We start from the raw sequence: 24,395 nt of genomic DNA on the forward strand, positions 1-24,395 counted from the left end.
AGGATCATCTAGTTCCAACCCCCCTGCCATGGGCAGGGACATCATCTCAGAGATGTGCCCCCAGCATGTCTGAAGGCCTGGTGTGTTGGACAGGGAGTCTTGAATCCAACTTGGAAAGAATCAGAGAAGAATTTGCCACCCAGTACAGCACACACAGCTCCTTTCTGTTCCCTGAAGAAACTCTGATGTCTATCTGGAGGCACCAAAGTGCAGAGCAACACTGAGTCATGAAGTGAAGATCTCCAGCACTGTGTTGACTTCCAGCAGATGGTAGTGAGATGTGGCTCCGCTTTGCAGACACTTTTGCTCCTCCTGCTGTGGTAAGCACAATTTAAACCAAGTACAGCAAATGTGCTGTCAAGAAGAATCCAAGGGTGGTGGCTGGGTCACTGAGATGACTTTCTGGGGCCTGCTTTAATCCTGCCTACCTGTATGAAATCAGTGACTGATGGGAATGGTGCCAAAGGTAATGAATTCTTATTGCAAAGGATAAAAAGCTGCCAAACTAAGAAGGGAGTGGGAAGGGATCTATGGAGCTCACCCAGCCCAAACCCTGCCCTGCTCCAGCAGGGCACCCACAGCAGCTTGCCCAGCAGCACCATGGCCAGGGGGGGTTGGAAGCTCTCCACACAAGGAGACTCCACAACCTCTCTGGGCAGCCTGCTCCAGGCCTCCAGCACCCTCACAACAAACAACTTTCTCCTCCTCTCCAGCTGGCACCTCCTGGCTGCCAGTTTGTGCCCCTTGGCCTGTCCCTGGGCAGCACTCAGCAGATGCCAGCCCCAGCCTCTTGCCCCCCACAGCCTCTTCAGCTCTTGCTGAGCATTACTCAGCTCCCCTCCTGCTCTTCTGCAGGCTCTCAGCCCCAGGGCTCTCAGCCTTTGCTCCTCACAGAGCTGCTCCAGGCCCCTCAGCCTCTCCCCAGCCTCCCCTGGACTCTCTCCAGTAGTTCCTTGTTTCTTTGCAACCGGGGAGCCCAGAAGTAGACTCAGGACTCCAGATGAGGCCTCAGAAGGGACGAGTAGTGAGGGGAGGAGAGCCTCAGTCTCTCAGCACCACAGGAGGGTGGCCCAGGTCTAACAGTACAGATGACACACACAGGGAACAGATTTTCAGGCTAGCTTTTTTAGGATGGGGGTCTGCTGAATTTTATGAGGAAAAAAGCCAGGCAAAACCTTCTTCACAGAAGTCCAAGAGGCTGGTTATGGGCAAAGCAATGCTAGAAGAAGTCATGGTTTGAGAGCCAGCTGCAAGGCAAGAACCACACTGGAGCAGTTCCTGGCAGGTGTCCTATCACATCTGAAGCTTTCTAATGGGGATTCCGAGGTCCCCTCAGGCAATAGCTGAGGGATTGGGGTTGCTTCTCTTCCCCCACCATCTGTAACCTAAATTCAACTCTCTGTTGCCTCTTATCACCACACCCCCCTGAGAAGCATGCACCCTCTTCCCTGTCACCTCCATCCTGGCTAGATAAAGATAGCAGCAGCAGTAAGGTTCCCCCTGCCAAGGTGGTGGGGAAAAACAGAACTGGGTAGATTCAGATTGGATGTTAGGATTCTATGATTCTATGTCCAAAAGTGTTGCTTTCACCACCAGCCCTCAGAGAGGTGACACATAAGCAGCCCTCTGGTTCCACCCAACCACTGACCTTGGCCAACAGTTTTCTACCCATCTCCTAGTCCACGACTCCCCTGCATGACTACAGGCATGGAGAAAACCTGGCTGCATCTATGTAGGAGGTATCCAACTGTGCTTGCATCAGCCACAGGAGCTGCTCTTTCCCCTTCCCGAGGCCATCAATAACCTATCAGGAGCAGCAGTGGCAAGAAGAGAGGTGTTTGCAACCAGCACCTCAGCACAAACACCAACTGGAACCTGCTCTGTGCTTTGTGTGAAGCCTCTGGTGGCTGGCAGAGCTCTGATGGTTTGCTTTGGCTGGCAGGGCTTAGAAAGCTACAACCTGAGGGGCCAGAGAGAAATCTGTTGAAGAAGTAACCTTTAAAGATCATCTGCAGTCAGCAGGGGCATCTGCATCTACAGCAAGGTTGCTCTGAGTTCCCGCCCCCGACCCCAAACAACCTGACCTGGAATGGTTCCTGGGATGAGATATCCACAATCTCTCTGGGAAACCCAGGACAGAGTCTCACCACCCTCAGTGTAAAAGGAACAGGGAATCATGGAATGGTTTTGGTTGGAAGAGACCTTTCAGAGGATGGAGTCCAACAGTTAGCCCAACACTGCCAGTTCCACCACTAAACCGTGGCCTTCAGCACCCCATCTCCACAGCTTTTCAATCCCTCCAGGGATGAAAACTCCACCACTGTCCTGGGCAGCCTGTTCCAAGGCTTAACCACTCCTTCAGTGAAGACATTTTTCCTAATATCCAACCTAAACCTCCCCTTGAGGGGCAGCTTGAGGCCATTTTCTCTTGTCCTACCACTTACGGCCTGGGAGAAGAAACCAACCCCCACCTGCATCCAATCTTCTCTCAGGGAGGTGTTAGAGAGCAAGAAGTTCTCCTCTGAGCCTCCTCTTCTCCAGTCTAAGAGAGCAGCCCTGGGGAGAAGGACCTGGGAGTCCTGGTGGGCAACAAGTTCTGCATGGGCCAGCAATGTGCCCTGGTGGCCAAGAAGGCCAGTGGGATCCTGGGATCCTGCATTCAGCAGAGTGTGGCCAGCAGATCCAGGGAGGTTCTCCTTCCCCTCTGCCCTAGTGAGGCCACACCTGGAATATTGCATCCAGTTCTGAGCTCCCCACTTCAGGAGAAACAGGGATCTGCTGGAGAGAGTCCAAGGGAGGGCTACAAGGATGCTGAAAGGACCTGGAGCACTGCCTGGTGAGGAGAGGCTGAGTGCCCTGGGGGTGGTTAGTCTGGAGAGAAGACTGAGAGGGGATCTGATCAATGTTTATCAATATCTGAGGGCTGGGGATCAGGAGGGAGGGGACAGGCTCTGCTCAGTTGCACCATGGGATAGGACAAGGGGCAGTGGATGGAAACTCCATCACAGGAGGTTCCACCTCAGCATGAGGAGGAACTTCTTCACTGTGAGGGTCGCAGAGCCCTGGAACAGGCTGCCCAGAGAGGTTGTGGTGTCTCCTTCTCTGGAGACCTTCAAGGCATTTCAGCATCTGAAGAGGACCTCCAGGAAGGCTGGGGAGGGACTGTTCAGAAAGACCTGGGATGATAGGACAAGGGGCAATGGTTTGGAACAGGAGCAGGGCAGATTCAGAAGTTCTTCACAATGAAGGTGGTGAAATACTGGAACAGGTTGCCCAGGGATGGGGTTGAGGCCCCATAGATACATAGAATCATTGAATGGTTTGGGTTGGAAAGGACCTTAAAGATCACCCAGTTCCAAACCCCCTGCCATGGGCAGGGACACCTCCCACTAGTCCAGGTTGCTCAAGGCTTCATTTAACAACACCTCCAGGGAGGAGGCATCCACCACCTCCCGGGCAACCTATTCCAGTGTCTCCCCACCCTCCCTGCAAAGAATTTCTTCCTCATCTCCAGTCTCAATCTCCTCTCCCTCAATCCATTCCCCCTGATCCTATCACTGCACTCATGTTGAATTTTTCATCGACACCCCCACAAATCCTTCTCCTCCAGACTGCTCTCCAGCCACTCCTCACCCAGCCTCGGGTTGTGCTTGGGATCACCCTGGCCCAGGTGCAAGACCCTGCACTTGGCCTTCTTGAACTTCATCAGGTTGGGTTGGGCTCACCTCTCCAGCCTGGCCCTGGAGACATACCAGAGGAAACTTGTTGGGACCCTGTGCAACCTGCTCTACTTGGAGGTGTCCCTGCTGACTGCAGGGGGATTGGACAAGAAGACCTCTGAAGGTCTTTTCCACATTTGATGAACTCTGAAATTCTATTCATTTAAAGGGGGGGAAGATCCCTAAAAACCTCTTTACTCAATCCCTCCAAGGAATAAGACAGGGGAACAGAGAAGCTGTTTAGTGCTACAGAATAAGGCACCAAAATTTATCCTCCAACCTTTTAGACAACCCCATCCCCTCCCCCCCCAAAAAAAACCCTGAGCAATTCCCTGCCAGGAGATATCATCCACTCCACCAATCAAATGGCTTGAAGCTACAGCCTACAACTGGGCTTTCCAAAAGTCAATTTGTTAGAGATTACTGCTGCAGACAGGTAGATGGGAGAGCTCTTGGTGTACTCCCCTGCATTAACAACCTCTCAAAAGCCACAGGAAAAGGGAAAATCAATAGTGGGGATTCATTTATTGTATTTGATTTTTTTTTCTGGCCTTGTCTCCTATCAATTTGTCCACTGCTGAAAAAAAGAAAGGAAGAAAGAAAGAATTGGCTTCAGCAGCTGCTTATTGGCACCATGGGCAAGGCTGCAAGAGAATCAGAGAGTTGGTTGGGTTGGAAGAAACCCTCCAAGACAATCCGGTCCAACCATTGGCCCAACCCCACCATGGCCATCAAACCATGGCCCCAAGTGGCCATGGCCACAGGTTTTTTACAGCTTGGCCTTAAAAACCTTCCAGGGATGACGCTTCCACCACCTCCCTGGGCAACCTGTGCCAGTCTCTCACCACCCTGCCTACTGGGCTGCCAGCAACCATTGCTGGCTCCTGGGGAGTTTCTCACCAGCTGACACCCCCAAGACCTTCTCCTCCAGGCTGCTCTCCAGCCACTCCTCACCCAGCCTCTATTTGTGCTTAGATTGAATCCACCATGGCCATCAAACCATGTCCCCAAGTGCCATGGCCACAGATTTCTTGGACACCTCCAGGCATGGTGACTCCACCACCTCCCTGGGCAGCCTCTTCCAATCCCTGACCACTCTTGCAGCAAAGAAATATTTCCCCCTCTCCAACCTGACCCTCCCCTGGCACAAATTCAGTCCATTTCCTCTCCTTCTATCACCTGTGACTAGGGAGAAGAGACCAACCCCCACCTCTCTCCAACCTTCTTTCATTCAGGGAGGTGTAGAGAGCAATGAGGTTTCCCCTCAGACTCCTCTTCTCCAGGATAAAAAACTCCAGCTCCCCCAGCTGTTCCTCCCCAGCCCTGTTCTCCAGACCCTTCAACAGCTTTGTTGCCCTTCTCTGAACCCACTGCAGCCCCTCAAGGTCCTTGTTGGGGTGAGGGGCACAAAACTGAACTCAGGATTTGAGGTATGGCCTCACCAGTGCCCAGTCCAGGGGGACAATCCCTGCCCTGCTCCTGCTGCCCACACCATTGCTGCTCCAGCCCAGGCTGCTGCTGCACTTAGCCACCTGGGCACCCCCTGGCTCATCTTCAGCCAGCTTTCAAATGGCACCCCCAATTCCTTTTCTCCTGGGCACTTTCCAGCCTCCCTGCCCCAAGCTCAGAACCTTCCTGAGGTGGTTGTGACCCAAGTGCAGGGCACAGCCCTTGGCTTTGCTGAATTTCCCACAACTGACCTTTGCCCATGGTTCCAGCCTGCTCAGATCCCTTTGCAGAACCTCCTTACCCTCCAGCAGGTCAACATCCCACCCAGCTTGCTGTCACCTGCAGTCTAACTGAGGCTGCCCTCAATTCCCTCATCCATATCTTTGGTAAGGATATTAAATGGAGCTGCCTCCAGCACTGAGCCCTGAGGAAGACCAAACCAATTCTGTGATTCCCTAAGTTGTTTGGAAGCCTTCCTGTACAGAAATTCTCCATTTAGACATAAAACTCAGCAAGGGTCTACCCAAATCAGAGCTCATTTAGTGTTCTATCCAAAGTGACTGAGGGTGCCTCAATTCCCCTCCTCTAGACCACTGATAAAGAATAGAATAGAATAGAATAGAATAGAATAGAATAGAATAGAATAGAATAGAATAGACCAGACCAGACCAGACCAGGTTGGAAGAGATCTTCAAGATCATTGAGTGCAACCTATAAACCAATCCAACACCACCTAATCAACTAACCCATGGCACCAAGCACCCTGTCAAGTCTCCTCCTGGACACCTCCAGTGATGGTGACTCCACCACCTCCCCGGGCAGCCCATTCCAATGGGCAATCACTCTCTCTGTGTAAAACTTCCTCCTGACCTCCAGCCTAAACCTCCCCTGGCACAGCCTGAGACTGTGTCCTCTTGTTCTGGTATTGGTAGCCTGGGAGAAGAGACCAACCTCTGCCTGTCTACAACCTCCCTTCAGGTAGTTGTACACAGCAATAAGGTCACTCCTGAGACGACTCCTCTCCAGGCTAAGCAGCCCCAGCTCCCTCAGTCTCTCCTCATAGGGCTGTGTTCCAAACCCCTCACCAACTTTGTTGCCCTTCTCTGGACTCGTTCCAGCAAGTCAACCTCCTTCCTAAACTGAGGGGCCCAGAATTGGACACAGTACTCGAGGTGTGGCCTAACCAGTGCAGTGTACAGGGGCACAATGACCTCCCTGCTCCTGCTGGCCACACTGTTCCTGATGCAGGCCAGGATGCCATTGGCCTTCTTGGCTGCCTGGGCACACTGCAGGCTCATGTTCATCCTACCATCAACCAGCACCCCCAGGTCCCTCTCTGCCTGGCTGCTCTCCAGCCACTCTGACCCCTAAAAATGAAAAAGAAGTGGCTCCAGCACTGACCCCTGGGGAACAGCCCTGGGTGCCCAATCCTCTTGAAGCAGAGAAATCAAACCAAGCTTTGGCTGCTTGTAACCAGCTAAAACCCTGCCTTGTTGGACTCAGGGTTTGCCCTTTTGAGCCAACCTGAAAAACAGAACTTCAGAAGACCAGGAGCAGTCTCCAGCAAAACTTGGCAGATGCTGCACAGAGCCCTTTTTGTTCCTGTGGCAGCACTGCAGCCCATTAGCAGCGAACTGGCCACTCAATATTTCATCATGCCGGGTTGCAGCCATTTCCCAGGACAGGTTCTGTCACCAGAGCTGCTACAAACTGCGCTGACAGCTAACGAATAGAGGATAGCCTGCAGAGGAGCCTCTCCAAAGCACTCACAGATTCCCCATCCAGGAAGAACCAGAGAGGAGGGAGAAAGACCTCACCCTAGAAAGACAAGCAAATTTCCTTCCATGAAGCCTTTCAGGGTGAGACTTCCACAGCAACCAAAAGCAACCCCACCAGGGTAGCCCCTGCAGACCCGGCCGAGCTTGCTGCCTCCATATGCTTCTTCCCAGGGTCATCAGTTTGCCTCTCCCTGCTGGCAGCTCTTCCTGGACATAGAATCACAGAACTGTCAGGGTTGGAAGGGACCTCAAGGATCAGCCAGTTCCAACACCACTGCCATGGGCAGGGACACCTCACACCACAGCAGGTTGCTCACAGCCACATCCAGCCTGGCCTTCACAACCTTCAGGGATCAGGCTTCCACCACCTCCCTGGGCAACCTGTGCCAGTGTCTCACCACCCTCATGGGGAAGAGCTTCTTCCTAACATCCAATCTCAATCTCTCCACTTCGAGTTCTGTTCCATTCCCCCCAGTCCTATCACTCACTGACACCCTCAAAAGTCCCTCCCCAGCTTTCCTGTAGCCCCCTGCAGATACTGGAAGGCCACAAGAAGGTATCCTCAGAGTAAACTCTTTGCAGTTGTCAGGAATTGGTTGGAGGATGGCATCCAAAGGGCAGTGGTCAATGGCTCCATGTCCAGATGGAGATGGGGACAAGAGCTGTCCCTGAAGGGTCTGTACTGGGACCAGTGGTGTTCAATATCTCTACCACTGGTATGGACAGGGAGATTGAAGCACCCCCAGCAAGTCTGCTGCTGACAGTCAAGCCTGGTTAAGAGGTGTCACTGCCCATGGCAGAGAGGTTGCAGTAGATGATCAACAGGGAGCCTGAGCCTCAGCTGACACCAAGTTGAGTGGTGAGGTTTTGCCTGGACAGGTTGCAGAGGTGAGCTGAGAAGAACCTCAGGAGGTTCAATAAGACAAAGTGCAAGGTCCTTCACCTAGGTTGGGGCAACCTTCAGCATCAATCCAAGATGGGGGAGGAGGAGGAGGTTGAGAGCAGCCCAGCAGAGAAGGCCGTGGGGGTGCTGGTGGGGGAGAAGCTGGACAGGAGCCAGCAATGGGCACTGGCAGCACAGAAGGCCAAAGGGAGCCTGGGCTGCATGCAAAGCAGATTGGCCAGAGCTGGAGAGAGAGGATCCTGCCCCTACGCTCTGCTCTGGAGTGCTGTGTGCAGCTCTGAAGCCCTCAGCACAGGAAGGACATGGAGCTGCTGGAGCAGGTCCAGAGGAGGGCCAGGGAAATGCTCAGGGGGTTGAAGCAGCTCTGCTCTGAGGCCAGGCTGAGGGAGCTGGGGGTGTTCAGCCTGGAGAAGAGAAGGCTCCAGGGAGACCTAACAGCAGCCTGCCAGTACCCGAAGGAGGCTACAGGAAGGCTGCAGAGAGACTGTTTGCAAAGGCCTGCAGGGACAGGATGAGAGGCAATGGCTTCAAACTAGACATTTAGATTGGATGTGAGGAACAATTTCTGCACCAGGAGGATGGTGGAACACTGGGAACAGGTTGCCCAGGGAGGTGGTTGGGACCCCATCCCTGAAGAAACTCAAGGTGAGGCTTAACAGGGCTCTGAGCAACGTGATCCAGATGAGGATGTCCCTGCTGATTTCAGGGGGGTTGGACTGGATGAGCTTTGGAGGTCCCTTCCAACCCAAAGCATTGCAGGACTCCATGATTCTAAGTGACGGACTAAGAGATGTCACCGCTGCAGAAGCCTCATTTCTTTGGGAAGCCAGGCTAAAAATGGAACCAGCCATCACCACCATCCAAGTTTAGACCCAATATTCTAAACAACTCCTTCCTTTGCAGTTTCGTTTCTTTTTTTTTCTGGTTTGGTTTTTGTTTTTCTTTTCACCCTGAAACTATCTTTAGCCAAGGAACTCAAAACAGCTGCCAGCGAGAGTAAGAATTGAGTTAAGAGATGGAGAAATGCAGTGCCAGCAGCAAAGGAGAGACACCAGCTGGATGCCTTCCAGGTCACTGCAGACTGTCAGTCTCTTGAAGAGGACAAGCCAGACCTTAGCAGCTCACAGACGGCTTTTTTGTCCCCATGAATGCAAAATGCTAACTCCTCTACAGGTAACCACTTCACGCTACAAGCTGTGAAATACACTTGTCGTGGACTCATGGAATGGCTTGGGTTGGAAAAGACCTCTGAGATCATAGATTCATCAAATGGGTTGGAAGGGAACTTAAAGCTCATCCAGTTCCAATCCCCTGCCATGAGCAGGGACACCTCCCATCAGCCCAGGTCGCTCAAGGCCTCATCCAAACTGGTCTTGAACACCTCCAGGGAGGGGACATCCACAGCCTCCCTGGGCAACCTGTGCCAGTGTCTCCCCACCCTCACTGGCAAGGATCTCTTCCTCATCTCCAGTCTCAATCTCCCCTCTCCCATCTTCAATCCGTACCCCTACATTCTGTCATTCCCAGCCCCTGTCAAAAGTCCCTCCCCAGCTCTCCTGGAGCCCCCTTCAGGTACCAGAAGGTTGCTCTAAGGTCTTCTCTTCTCCAGACTAAACAGCCCCAGCTCTCTCAGCCTGCCCTCACAGGAGAGTTCCAGCTCTCTGATCATCTTGGTGGCCTCCTCTGGACCCTCTGCACCAGCTCCATGTTCCTTTTATGTTGGGGCAGCAGAACAGGAGGCAGTACTGCAGGTGGAGTCTGAGCAGAGCAGAGCAGAGGGGTAGAACCCCCTCCCTGTGCTGCTGCTCTCCCTGCTCTGGATGCAGCTCAGCACACAGCTGCCTGCTGGGCTGCCAGCGACCATTGCTGGCTCCTGGGGAGTTTCTCACCAGCTGACACCCCCAAGACCTTCTCCTCCAGGCTACTCTCCAGCCAATCCTCACCCAGCCTCTACTTCTGCTTATATTGAATCCACCATGGCCACTAAACCATTTCCCAAAGTGCCATGACCACAGATTTCTTGAACACTTCCAGGCATGGGGACTCCACCACCTCCCTGGGAGCCTCTTCCAATCCCTGACCACTCTTGCAGCAAAGAAAAGTTTTCCTCCTCTCCAACCTGACCCTCCCCCTGCACAGTTTCAGGCCATTGCCTCTCCTTCTATCACCTGAGGCTAGGGAGAATAGCCCAACCCCCACCTCACTGCAGCCTCCTTTCTGGGAGGTGTGGAGAGCAATGAGGTCTCCTCTCAGTTTCCTCTTCTCCACACTAAACACTCCCAGCTCCCTCAGCTGCTCCTCCGCAGCCCTGTTCTTCGGACCCTTCCCCAGCTGACACTAGGGAGAGGAGAGCAACCCCCACCCCCCCTCCAACCTCCTTCCGTGCAGGGAGCTGCAGAGAGCAAGGAGCTCTCCCTTCAGCCTCCCCTTCTCCTTTTCAAAGGCTTTGCCAATCAGCTCATTCTGTTCAAGCTAAAGAAAAGAAGGAAGAAAAGAAACCCCACACCAGCCCAAGCACCACCACACAGAAGGACTTTTCATGGGGAAAGCATGCCACTTGAGATTCTTTTTTTTTCTTTTCCACTTCTCTGCCTGTGCCAAATTGGCAGGAGAAGGGTTTAATTACAGAGCTTTCTGCAAACAAAATCTATTTAGTGCAAGCCTGCATAGTGTCAGGCTTCCATACGTGTGCTTGATGGAGCGTGGGAAGAAAGGAGGCCACAGCTTGATGCCACTCTCCTCCCCCCACCCTGCCCACCCCCGAAGGGAAAAAGCACTCACTTCATAGCACAGAGAGCAGGGACAACGGCCCTCAGCTCCCACCTGGGTATCAGGAGGTGAAATGCAGCTCTGGAGGTGAAGGAAGAATCATAGAATTGCCAGAGTTGGAAGGGACCTCAAGGAGCATCCATAGTCCCAACCCCTCAAACCTCACACCAGAGCAGGCTGCTCACAGCCACCTCCAGCCTGGCCTTAAAAAGCTCCAGGGATGAGGCTTCCACCACACTATCACCAAGGTTGGAAGAGACCTCAAAGATCACAGACTCCAACCTGTCACCACAGACCACATGACTAGACCATGGCTCCAAGTGCCACATCCAATCCCCTCTTGAACACCTCCAGGGATGGGGACTCCACCACCTCCCTGGGCAGCACATCCCAATGGCTAACAACTCTCTCAGTGAAGAACTTTCTCCTAACCTCCAGCCTAAACTTCCCCTGGCACAGCTTGAGACTGTGTCCTCTTGTTCTGGTGCTGGTTGCTAGAGAGAAGAGACCAACCCCTTCCCGGCTACAACCTCCCTTCAGGTAGTTGTAGAGGGCAATGAGGTCACCCCTGAGCCTCCTCTTCTCCAGGCTAAGCAACCCCAGCTCCCTCAGCCTCTCCTCACAGGGCTGTGCTCAAGGCCTCTCCCCAGCCTTGTTGCCCTTCTCTGGACATGTTCAAGTGTCTCAATGTCCTTCTTAACCTGAGGGGCCCCAGAACTGGACACAGGACTCAAGGTGTGGCCTAACCAGTGCAGAGTACAGGGGCACAATGACCTCCCTGCTCCTGCTGGCCACACTGTTCCTGATACAGGCCTGGATGCCATTGGCCTTCTTGACCACGTGTGTGGCAATGCCAGCGACGAGCAGTGTGAGCAATCTGGCAGTGCAGGCCTAGAGCCTGACATGGTGGTAGGCCATAAATGCAGAGCCAGCTAGCAGTGTAGCAAAACAGTGCTGTGCCTGCAGCATGTAACTAAAACAAGACACTGGTAGCTATAAACATGGACAGTTATCTTGGGACAACAGGACATGCACCTGCATCAACAACCTCGTTGTGTCATTAGTAGTTGGACCAATAATCTGTAATAGTGCAATGTGTGGTCACTCAGAGGGAACCAATGGAGCTGTGCCAACAGGGCACTCCGAGCTTATATAAGTTGTAGCAGTTGCCTTGCTACGCACTTCTGCCTTTCCTGTCTCCTGTTTCTTCTACACTTTACTGTGCTATACTTGCACTACAGGCCTGCTCCATCGGCCTGCAACACTGGAACAATAAAGAAACAATACTCGATCACATTGGTCAGCCGTATTGATTCCTATCTCCGTCGTCTACACACGTGGGCACACTGCTGGCTCATGTTTAGGTGGCTGTCAATCAGCACCTCCCTGGGCAACCTGTGCCAGGCTCTCACCACCCTCATGGGGAAGAGCTTCTTCCTAACATCCAATCTCAATCTCCCCACTTCTAGTTTCACCCCATTCCCTCTAGTCCTATCCCTCCCCAGAGGTCCCTCCCCAGAGTAAAATGGTGTTTTCTCACCCCTCTGAACAAGAAGAGCCAAGCTCAAGGTGTAGCTTTGGTACACTCAAACATAACCAAATGCATAGAAATAAAGAATGAGTTGGGTTGGAAGGGATCTTAAAGATCATCCAGTTCCAACCCCCCTACTATGGGCAGGGACACCTCCCACCAGCCCAGGTTGTTCAAGGCCTCATCCAAACTGGCCTTAAAAACCTCCAGGGAGGGGGCATCCACAGCCTCCCTGGGCAACCTGTTCCAGTGTCTCCCCACCCTCACTGCAAACAAGTTCTTCCTCATCTCCACTCTCAATCTCTCCTCTTCCAGCTTCAATCCTTTCCCCCTCATCCTGTCACTCCCCAGCCTTTGTCAGAAGTCTGTCCCCAGCTCTCTTGGAGCCCCCTTCAGGTACTGGAAGGTTGCTCTAAGGTCTCCCTGGAGCCTTCTCTTCTCCTGGCTGAACAATCCCAACTCTCCCAGCCTGGCCTCACAGCAGAGGGCTGCCAGCCCTCCCAGCATGGCTGTGGCCTCCTCTGGCCCTGCTCCAGCAGGTCCCTGTCTGTGCTGTCCCTGAGGCCTCCAGAGCTGCCCCAGCACTGCAGGTGAGGTCTGAGCAGAGCACAGCAGAGGGGCAGAATCCCCTCCCTGCCCCTGCTGCCCACACTGCTGGGGATCAGCCCAGCACAGGGCTGGCTCTGGGCTGGCAGCACCCAGTGCTGGCTCATCTCCAGCTTTTCACCCCCCAGCACCCCCAAGTCCTTCTCCAAGGGGCTGCTCTCCAGCCCTTCATTGCCCAGCTTGTCTTTGGTGCTTCAGATTGCCCCAACCCAGGCACAGACACTTGCACTTGGCCTTTATGAACCTCATGAGGCTCCTGCAGGGCCACATCTCAAGCTTGTTCAGGTCCCTCTGTCCCACATCCCATCTCTCCAGCATGTTGGCATGTATCCTAAGAATAATTTATCTCCCCCAGCCATCCTGCTTTATTTCCCTTATTGGTCCCACACAACCAGCTTCCAAGAATCCTCTGCTGCTCTCCCAACTGTTCACAGTTCCCAACTGTGCATCCTAATGGGAGCTGTTTCCCCTGCCACACTCCACACATCTCCTCTTCATCATTTGTAGATTTGCCTCATTTCCCTAACATCACCCAAGAGCCTGCAGGAATGCAGGAACCCCCCAGGGGCTGGAGAAGTCCAAATGCTGAGGTTTCAGATGGGAAAGTATATCTGCAGGAACATTTCATAGACGATAAGAGTAAGGTAGTAAACTCAGGTGGCCAAGGAGGCCACCAGCAGCCTGGCTTGGAACAGCAGAAGTGTGGCCAGCAAGAGCAGGGCAGGGATTGTCACCCTGTACTGTGCACAGGTGAGGCTGCATCTTGAATCCTAGGGTCAGTTTTGGGACCCTCACTCCCTTGAGGGGCTGGAGCAGGTCCAGAGAAGGGCAACAAAGCTGGAGAAGGATCTGGAGAACAGGGCTGGGGAGGAGCAGCTGAAGGACCTGGGGTTGTTCAGCCTGGAGAAGAGAAGGCTGAGGGCAGACCTTCTGGCTCTCTACAACTCCCTGACAGGAGCTTGGAGCCAGCTGGGGGTTGGTCTCTTCTCCCAAGGAAGAAGTGATAGGATGAAAGGAAATTACCTCAGGTTGCCCCAGTGGAGGTTTAGGTTGACATTAGAAGAAATTTCTTCACTGGAAAGGTTCTCAAAGACTGGCACAGGCTGCCCATGGAGGTGGTGGAATCCCCATCCCTGGAGATGTTTCAAAGCTGTAGAGATATGGTGCTGAGGGCCATGGTTTAGCCCCAGCCTTGGCAGAGCTGGAGAATGGTTGGACTCCATCATCTTTAAGCTCTTTTCCAACCAAAACATTTCTGTGATCAATTTTAACACCACATGGGACACATTTACTGCTGCTGCTGCTCCAACACTCACTGAGAGCAAACCACATCAGACCCACTCCAGTGCTTTCTTCAGACACCTGAGAAGCTTGGAAGCAACCAAAACACACATCTGGAGTTCAACGACAAGTCTGTGGCTGCACACAGCACAGGCTCCACAACTGCCCAGCTGAGCAGCTGCTATCCAATTATCCACATTCCTTTGTCACTGCTAAAGAGGCTTTGTTTGTATTGTTTTGGGGGGGAGTTTTAAGTCATTTTATATCTACTTCTCCCATGGGAGTTGGGGGGGAGAGGAATCTCTCTTAAAGAGGATTTAAGATTATTTTAACCTGAAGAACACTACCAAACATCTCCCACTCTAGAGGGGGAACAATCTCTTCTTGTTCCGACACTAATCCTGACAAGCACTCGAAGGGCAGGAGCACCAGGGGGTGAAATTGGGTACAGAGAGCCTCAGGGTTAGTCCAGTCAGAGAGTGAGTTGGGTTGGAAGGGAACTTAAAGATCATCCAGTTCCAACCCCACTGCCATGGGCAGGGACACCTCCCACCAGCCCAGGTTGCTCAAGGCCTCATCCAAACTGGCCTTAAAAACCTCCAGGGAGGAGGCATCCACAGCCTCCCTGGGCAACCTGTTCCAGTGTCTCCCCACCCTCACTGCAAACGATTTCTTCCTCATCTCCACTCTCAATCTCTCTTTTTCCAGCTTCAATCCATTCCCCCTCATCCTGTCACTCCCAGCCCTTGTCAAAAGTCCCTCCCCAGCTCTCCTGGAGCCCCCTTCAGGTACTGGAAGGTTGCTCTAAGGTCTCCCTGGAGCCTTCTCTTCTCCAGGCTGCACAACCCCAGCTCTCTCAACCTGCCCTCACAGCAGAGGGCTGCCAGCCCTCACAGCATCTTCGTGGCCTCCTCTGGGTCCACTCCAACAGCTCCCTGTCTGTGCTGGGCTGAGGATTCCAGAGCTGCCCCAGCACTGCAGGTGGGGTCTGAGCAGAGCACAGCAGAGGGGCAGAATCCCCTCCCTGACCCTGCTGCCCACACTGCTGGGGATCAGCTCAGCACAGGGCTGGCAGTGCTCAGTGCTGGCTCATCTCAGCTTTTGACCCCATACCACCCCCAAGTCCTTCTCCAAGGGGCTGCTCTCCAGCCCTTCATCCCCCAGCTTGTCTTTGTGCTTCAGACTGCCCCAACACAGACACTTGCACAGACACTTGTTCCAGTGTCTCCCCACCCTCACTGCAAAGAATTTCTTCCTCATCTCCAGTCTCAGTCACCTCTCTTTCAGCTTCAATCCATTGCCCCTCATCCTATCACTATAAGCCCTTGTCAAAAGTCCCTCCCCAGCTCTCTTGAACATACTGGAAGGCAGCTCTAAAATCCCTGGAGCCTTCTCTTCTCCAGGCTGAACAGCCCCAAGTTTCTCATCCTGTCCTCACAGGGGAGTTTCTCCAGCCCTCTGATCTTTGTGGCCCACATTCAGGGTGGAATTAAAAACACAGAACAACGTGTAGGAAACAGAACTCAAGGTAAGATCATACAATTACAGTATGATAGAGGCTGGAAGGGACCTCTGGAGAACATCCAGTCCAAACCCACTGCCACAACAGGGACACCTAGGGCAGGGCACACAGGAACACATCCAAGTGGCTTTGGAAAGTCTCTGGAGAAGGACACTCCACAACCTCTCTGGGCAGCCTGCTCCAGGGCTCTGGCACCCTCACACCACAGAAGTTTCTCCTCCTGTCGAGCTGAAACCTTCTGTGTTCAAGTTTGTGTCCACTGCTCCTCATCCTATCACAGGATACTACTGAAAAGAGCCTGGCCCCTTCTTGACACCCACCCCTCAGATATTTGCTGACATTGATTAGGTCCTCTCTCAGCCTCTCCTCATCACACAGATGTTCCAGGCCCTTCAGCATCCTTGTGGCCTCCATTGGACACTGTCTAGTATAGAACTGAGGAGCCCAGAAGTGGGCACAATACTGCAGATGTCTTCTCCACAGGGCAAAATTAGAGGGGGAGAAGAACCTCCACTGACCTGCACAAAAAGAGGGGCATCAAACTGCTGAAGAGCAGACAGCCATAGAAATTCAAAATAGCCTCAGGCTGCAGAACAGAATGCTCTGAGGAGACCTAATTGTGGCCTTCCAGGATCTGAAGGGGACTACAAGAAAGCTGGGGAGGGACTTTTGAGGGTGTCAGGGAGTGATAGGACTGGGGGGGATGGAGCAGAACTAGAAGTGGGGAGATTGAGATTGGATGTTAGGAAGAAGTTCTTCCCCATGAGGGTGGTGAGACACTGGCACAGGTTGCCCAGGGAGGTGGTGGAAGCCTCATCCCTGACAGGCTTCTAAGGGCAGGCTGGATGTGGCTCTGAGCAGGGGGGTAGGAACTGGGTGATCCTTGAGGTCCCTTCCAAACCTAACACTGCTATGAGTCTATAAAAGGAGCCTTGTAGAAGTCTTTGCAAGCCCAGAATAAAACCATCCATCCTTTTCCACCCCAAAAGAAAAAACACACCCTACCCATGGGCAAGCAAATAATCTTTCGCCTGTTTGGAGAAGAAAATTTCACAAGGTTACAGCAGAGAAAAACTCAGCACTGGCAAGATGGAAGAGAGGAAAGAGAATCTAAGAGGTCTTTTCTAGCTAACTTGATGATTCTTATGAAAAATTACTTGAATAAGTGAAGTTCTTTGCCCTTCTCCTCTTTGTTCATCTTGAATTTAGTCATGAGGGAAATCCTGCCAAGGAGAGTGTGTTTTATACAATTTACTACCCCTTTGTGATTGCTCTATAAAATATGAGACACAGGAGAGAAAAGGTTGTGTGGGCTCTGTGGAAGGAGGGTTCTTTGCAATGGGAAAAGAAGGAAGTTCTCCAGTCCTTGCTAGCAGAAAAAAAAATTATGGACAATAATGGAAATGTAACAGGATGACATAATGGTAAGGTGGGAAGGGACCTATGGAGCTCAGCCAGTCCAACTCCCCCTGCTCCAGCAGGGCACCCCCAGCAGCTTGCCCAGCAGCACCATGGCCAGGGGGGTTTTGGAAGCTCTCCACACAAGGAGACTCCACAACCTCTCTGAGCAGCCTGCTCCAGGCCTCCAGCACCCTCACAACAAACAATTTTCTCCTCCTCTTCAGATAGAACCACCTAGGTTCCTTCCCAGGGTCCATATCTCTGGGCAGCACTCAGCAGATGCCAGCCCCAGCCTCTTGCCCCCCACAGCCCCTTCAGCTCTTGCTGAGCATTGCTCAGCTCCCCTCTGGGGCTGCTCTTCTGCAGGCTCTCAGCCCCAGGGCTCTCAGCCTTTAGAACAGAACAGAACAGAACAGAATAGAATAAACCAGGTTGGAAGAGACCTTCAATATCATCACATCCAACCTATCATCCAACACCACCTAATCAACTAACCCATGGCACCAAGCACCCTGTCAAGTCTCCTCCTGAACACCTCCAGTGATGGTGACTCCACCACCTCCCCGGGCAGCCCATTCCAATGGGCAATCACTCTCTCTGTGTAAAACTTCCTCCTGACCTCCAGCCTAAACCTCCCCTGGCACAGCCTGAGACTGTGTCCTCTTGTTCTGGTATTGGTAGCCTGGGAGAAGAGACCAACCTCTGCCTGTCTACAACCTCCCTTCAGGTAGTTGTACACAGCAATAAGGTCACCCCTGAGTCTCCTCTTCTCCAGGCTAAGCAGCCCCAGCTCCCTCAGTCTCTCCTCATAGGGCTGTGTTCCAAGCCCCTCATCAACTTTGTTGCCCTTCTCTGGACTCGTTCCAGCAAGTCAACCTCCTTCCTAAACTGAGGGGTCCAGAACTGGACACAGGACTCAAGGTGTGGCCTAACCAGTGCAGTGTACAGGGGCACAATGACCTCCCTGCTCCTGCTGGCCACACTGTTCCTGATGCAGGCCAGGATGCCATTGGCCCTCTTGGCTGCCTGGGCACACTGCAGGCTCATGTTTCTTCCTGGTCTGCTCTCCAGCCACTCTGACCCCAGCCTGTAGCACTGCCTGGGGTTGTTGTGGCCAATGTGCAGCACCTGGCACTTGGATGTGTTCAATCTCATGCCCTTGGACTCTGCCCATCTGTCCAGCCTGTCGAGGTCCCTCTGCAGAGCCTCTCTACCCTCCAGCAGATCAACTCCTGTCCCCAGCTTGGTGTTGTCAGCAAATTTACTGCTGATGGACTCAAGACCCTCATCCAGATCATCAATAAAGATGTTAAAGAGCACAGGGCCCAGCACTGATCCTTGGGGCACACCACTAGTGACTGGCCGCCAGCTGGATGTGGCCTCACAGAGCTGCTCCAGGCCCCTCAGCCTCACCCCACCCAGGGGGTGAAATTGGGTACAGAGAGCCTCAGGGTTAGTCCAGTCAGAGAGTGGGTTGGGTTGGAAGGGAACTTAAAGATCATCCAGTTCCAACCCCCCTGCCATGGGCAGGGACACCTCCCACCAGCCCAGGTTGCTCAAGGCCTCATCCAAACTGGCCTTAAAAACCTCCAGGGAGGAGGCATCCACAGCCTCCCTGGGCAACCTGTGCCAGTGTCTCACCACCCTCACTGGCAAGAATTTCTTCCTCATCTCCAGTCTCAATCTCCCCTCTTCCAGCTTCAATCCATACCCCCTCATCCTGTCACTCCAGCCTCCCCTGGATTCTCTCACAACTAAGAAGCTTCTCCTCATCTTCAGGTGGAACCTGCTGGGGTCCTGTTTTGTGCCCATTGCAGCTTGTCCTGTCCCTGGGCACTACTGGCCACTGTGATTCCATGACCCCAGCTGTCACCACATCATGGCACAAGACACTGTGTCCCTTTCGGCATGAAGAACCTACATCCTGTGCTTGGGAGAAGCACAGCTCAGCTCCAGCAACACTCCTGTTCCTCAGTAGTGACCTTAGAAGCTGAATGGTCTCCCCTGGAGCAGGTCTCCTTCACCTCCCGGAAAGGCATTTTATAGAATACAGAATTAACCAGGTTGGAAAAGACCTTTCAGATCGTCAAGTCCAACCTAAGGCCTTTTTTGTGTTGGTTTGGAATTCATAGAATCATGGAGTTCCACCTCAGTATGAGGAGGAACATCTTCACTGAGAGGGTCACAGAGCCCTGCAAGAGGCCGCCCAGAGAGGTTGTGGAGTTTCCTTCTGTGAGGACTTTCCAGCCCTGTCTGGATGTGTTCCTGTGTGACCTGCACTGGATTGTATGGTGCTGCTCTGGCAGTGGGGTTGAACTGGATGACATCCAGAGGTCCCTCCCAAACCTAACATCCTGTGGTCCTGTGAGTCACAGAATTGTTTGGGCTGGGAAAGCTCTTCAAGATCATCCCATCCCACCATTCTCTAACTCTACCAAGGCTTGTGTCAAACCATGGCCCTCAGCACCACATCTCTGCACCTTTTAAACACCTTCAGGGATGGGAATTCAACCACCTCCCTGGGCAGCCTGTGCCAGTCACTGAGAACCCTTTCACTGGAGAATTTTCTTCTCATGTCCACCCTAAACCTCCCCTGCTACAACTTGAGGCAATTTTCTCTTGTCCTGTCACTTCTTATTTGTCTCCAGCTTCTTCTTAGGAAGTTCTAGGGAGCCAGAAGTCTCCAGACTCAATGATCCCAGGTCCCTCAGCTGCTCCTCCCCAGCCCTGTTCTCCAGAGCCTTGCCCAGCTTTGTTGCCCTTCTCTGGACTTGCTCCAGCCTCTCAATGTCCTTCTTGGAGTGAGGGGAACAAAACTGACCCTAGGATCCAAGGTGCAGCCTCACCAGTGAAGAGCACAGGGTGGCAATCCCTGCCCTGGTCCTGCTGGCCACACTTTTGCTGATCCAAGCCAGACTGCTAATGGCCTTTTTGGCCACCTGAGTAGCCCCTGGCTTATCTTCAGCCGGCTATCAATCAACACCTCCAGGTCAGCCTCCACTGAGCAGCTTTCCAGCCACCTGCCCCAAGCCTTTATCATTGCATGGGGCTGTTGTGACCCAAGTGCTGGCCTGGCACTTGGAATATCAGGAGACAAAGCCAAAGCAGAAGCCCTGACTCACCCACAGGTTTCTGCTGTAGTTGAAAAGACAAACCTGCTCCTCTCCAGCTGTGTCAACACATCTGCATCTAATAGCCTGGGAATTCTGAATGCTATTCCTTAACCTATTTCACATCCAGCTCCTCCTGCGCCTTCACTCTGGACTCGAGGAGGCACATTTCCAAACCTTCATTGTCTGAGACACATCCCCATTACAAGCCTAATTACACTTCTCCGACTGTTCCCTGACCAGCTTGGTCTTTTATTCCAGATGAAACTGGACTGAAAGATCTGGAAGTGCTGGAAGGTGTCCAGAGAAAGACCACGAGGATGAGCAGAAGGCTGGAGCTGCTCTGCTATGGAGACAGACTGAGAGAGTTGGGATTGTAAAGTCTGGAGAAGAGAAGGCTCCCAGGAGACCTTCTTGTGGCCTTCCAGTATCTGAAGGGAGCTACAGGAAAGCTGGGGAGGGACTTTTGAGGCTGTCAGGGAGTGATAGGACTGGGGGGATGGAGCAAAACTAGAAATGGAGAGATTGAGATTGGATGTGAGGAAGAAGTTCTTCCCCATGAGGGTGGTGAAAGCCTGGCACAGGTTGCCCAGGGAGGTGGTGGAAGCCTCATGCCTGGAGGTTTTTGCAGCCAAGCTGGATGTGGCTGTGAGCAACCTGCTCTGGTGTGAGGTGTCCCTGCCCATGGCAGGGGGGGTGGAACTGGTTGATCCTTGAGGTCCCTTCCACCCTCATGATTCTATGAAACCTGGCTTGGTGGAAAGCAGCATCAGCAGTCTGCCTTCCCTCTGGAAAGAGAGGCCTCTCATGGCTCATCACTCACCTCAGCACCACTCATTTCCTCCCCTCCTTTCTCTGTCCTTCTCTAGCTGCCAGATTCAGACCTTATCCTGCTTCTCACCCACTGCTTATCTCACATCAGGCTCTGCCCTGGCACTCTACCCTGGCTAGGGCAAGCCTAAGCTCTTTTCCTGCAGTTCTCCTGACTGAAAGGAAGCTCCTGGAAAGTCTCCACTCCTTCCAAACCAGGCAGAAGTCAGTTTCCCTCCTTTACTGGCACTAACTTAAAAAGGAAGAGGAGAGCAATGGAACTTTTCTTAGGAGCAACAAAGGCCTCACCACTGCTTTGGGTCTTTACTTGACTACTAACAGCTTCCAAAAGACCAAAACAATTCTCTGTTCCAAGCTCTGGGATGTTCCAAGATCTTGCATCCAACTCTGCTCTGGTGAGACTTCACCTAGAGTACTGCATCCAGATCTGGAACCCCCCGTACAGGAAAGACATGGACCTGATGGAGCAAGTCCAGAGGAGGACAGAAAAATCATCAGGGGGTTGGAGGTATGGCTGGAAGAGACCTCCAAAGGTCATCCAGTCCAACACCTCTGCACTCAGCAGGGACATCCTCAACAACATCAGGTTGCCCAGAGCCCTGTCCAGCCTCACCTTGAATATCTCCAGGGATTGGGCCCCAACCACCTCCCTGGGCAACCTGTTCCAGTGCTCCACCACCCTCATGGTGCAGAACTTGTTCCTCACATCCAAGCTAAATCTGCTCTGCTCTGCTCTAGTTTGAAGCCATTGCCTCTCATCCTGTCCCTGCAGGCCTCTGCAAACAGTCTCTCTCCAGCCTTCCTGTAGACCCCTTCAGGTACTGGCAAGGTATTCTAAGGTCTCCCTGGAGCCTTCTCTTCTCCAGGCTGAACACCCCCAGCTCCCTCAGCCTGGCCTCAGAGCAGAGCTGCTCCAACCCCCTGAGCATTTCCCTGGCCCTCCTCTGGACCTGCTCCAGCAGCTCCAGGTCCTTCCTGTGCTGAGGGCTCCAGACCTGCACACAGCACTCCAGGTGAGGTCTCCCCAGAGCAGAGCAAAGTGGCAGAATCACCTCTCTGGCTCTGCTGCCAGCACTGCTTTGGATGCAGCCCAGGCTGCCCTTGGCGTTCTGTGCTGCAAGCTCACACTGCCTGCTCCTGTCCAGCTTCTCCCCCACCAGTACCCCCAAGGCCTTTTCCTCAGGGCAGCTTAGATCTGAAAGGTCTTTTCTACAAAACCACTCTGCCAGCTCAGACCTGCTGTTAGCACAGCATCACAGGATGCCAGGTTGGAAAGGACCCCAAGGATCATCTGGTCCAGCCTTAAACATCAGAGTCTGTTTTGAGAAAGGACTCCTCCTCAGTCGTCCATGACAGGGATGGAATAGCTCCATCAACAGAACCACTCCTGCATCCCACAGTGACTTCAGTTCTGGGCACAGAACTGCCCTCAAATGTATCACTCTCTCCACTTCCCACATCATCAAAAATTAACCAAAGGCTCTCAACTTCCTCATTACGTGTCCCTGATAATTAAGCATGCACAGGAGCCACAACCAGAATGGAACAGCTCTAATTGGAATGGAATGGCAGCAATTTACCACTAATATTGGAAGGGTTGTGCCAAGCAGGGAATTAAAACTTCTCTGAGGTAAACAGAAGCACAAAGTAACAAGTTTGGAATTCTACAATGGTCTGGGTCGGAAGGGACCTCCAAAGGTCATCCAGTCCAGCCCCCTCTGCACTCAGCAGGGGACATCCCCAACTAGCTCAGGTTGCCCACAGCCCTGTCCAGCCTCACCTTGAATATCTCCAGGGATGGGACCTCAACCACCTCCCTGGGCAACCTGTTCCAGTGTTCCACCACCCTCCTGGTGCAGAACTTGTTCCTAACATCCAATCTAAATCCGCTCTGCTCTAGTTTGAAGCCACTGCCCTTCATAGAATCATAGAATTGTCAGCCTTGGAAAGAACCTCAAGGATCACCAAGTTCCAATCCCCCTGCCATGGCCAGGGACACCTCACACCACAGCAGGCTGCTCACAGCCACATCCAGCTTGGCTGCAAAAACCTTCAGGCATGAGGCTTCCACCATCTCCCTGGGCAACCTGTGCCAGTGTCTCACCACCCTCATGGGGAACAACTTCTTCCTAACATCCACTCTCAATCTCCCCATTTCTAGTTTTGCTCCATCCCCCCAGTCCTATCACTCCCTGACACCCTCAAAAGTCCCTCCCCAGCTTTCCTGTAGCCCCTGGCAGATACTGGAAGGCCACAATTAGGTCTTCTCAGAGCCTCCTTCAGACTGAATAGCCTATACTGCCTCAGTCTGTCCTCATAGGAGAGGTACTCCAGCACTCTGTCCCTGCAGGCCTTGCAAACAGTCTCTCTCCAGCCTTCCTGTAGACCCCTTCAGGTACTGGCAAGGTATTCTAAGGTCTCCCTGGAGCCTTCTCTTCTCCAGGCTGAACACCCCCAGCTCCCTCAGCCTGGCCTCAGAGCAGAGCTGCTCCAACCCCCTGAGCATTTCCCTGGCCCTCCTCTGGACCTGCTCCAGCAGCTCCAGGTCCTTCCTGTGCTGAGGGCTCCAGACCTGCACACAGCACTCCAGGTGAGGTCTCCCCAGAGCAGAGCAAAGTGGCAGAATCACCTCTCTGGCTCTGCTGCCAACGCTGCTTTGGATGCAGCCCAGGCTGCTCTTGGCGTTCTGTGCTGCAAGCTCACACTGCCTGCTCCTGTCCAGCTTCTCCCCCCCCAGCACCCCCAAGGCCATTTCCTCAGGGCTGCTTTCCATCCCCTCCTCCCCCAGTCTGTATTGATAGTGAGGATTGTTCCAGCCCAGGGGCAGAGCCCTGCACTTGCTCTTGTGGAACCTCCTGAGGTTCACCTGGGCTTCACCTCTCCAGCCTGTCCAGGTCCCTCTGGATGCCATCCTGTCCCTCGGGTGGATCCACAGCACCACTCAGCTTGGTGCCACCTGCACACTGCTGATGGTGACTGGATCCTGCTGTTCATAGCACTGATAATAATATTAAACAGCCCTGTTCCCAGTGGTTTTGGTTGGAAGAGACTTTGAAGATCATCCAGTTTCAACCCCCCCATGCCATGGCCAGGGACAGCCTCAACCAGATCAAGTTTGCTCAAGGCTTCCTAAGCCTAATAACTGGGGGAAGCTGACTAGAGGGAAGAAAATGAGCCCTTCTCAATCAAGGAGACTCCATTTCCTTCCTGAGCAATTACCATCACCATTAGGAGATGATAATGAGCTGGGGGTCATGTGGTGGAACACTGCAGCAGGTGAGGTATCAGCCATTTAGTTTGTATTCAATTAAGACCATTTCATTGTCTCAACAGCTTCCCTGTGACAGCCAATTAAGTGATAACACAAGGAAAAGTGCTCTTAATTAATGAGGAAAAGCCTTTTGCAAGCCAGACACAGGTGTGTGGACCTCAAGTAGAGCCTGCAATCGTTGAGCAGATTATTTAATCTCAAATTTGTAGCTAATTAACTCAAG

General features: G+C 52.9%; 1 protein-coding gene across 3 annotated transcripts in view; it reads right to left on the bottom strand.

Moving 5' to 3' along the window:
* FAM168A (family with sequence similarity 168 member A) overlaps positions 1-24,395 on the bottom strand; it is a 228,043-nt gene that overhangs the window by 177,155 nt on the left and 26,493 nt on the right. The window lies entirely within an intron of this gene.

This window comes from Melanerpes formicivorus, unplaced genomic scaffold (assembly GCF_026170545.1).
Source record: "Melanerpes formicivorus ecotype bairdi unplaced genomic scaffold, bMelFor1.0.p_v2 SCAF_1, whole genome shotgun sequence".
Classification (NCBI taxonomy): domain Eukaryota; kingdom Metazoa; phylum Chordata; class Aves; order Piciformes; family Picidae; genus Melanerpes; species Melanerpes formicivorus.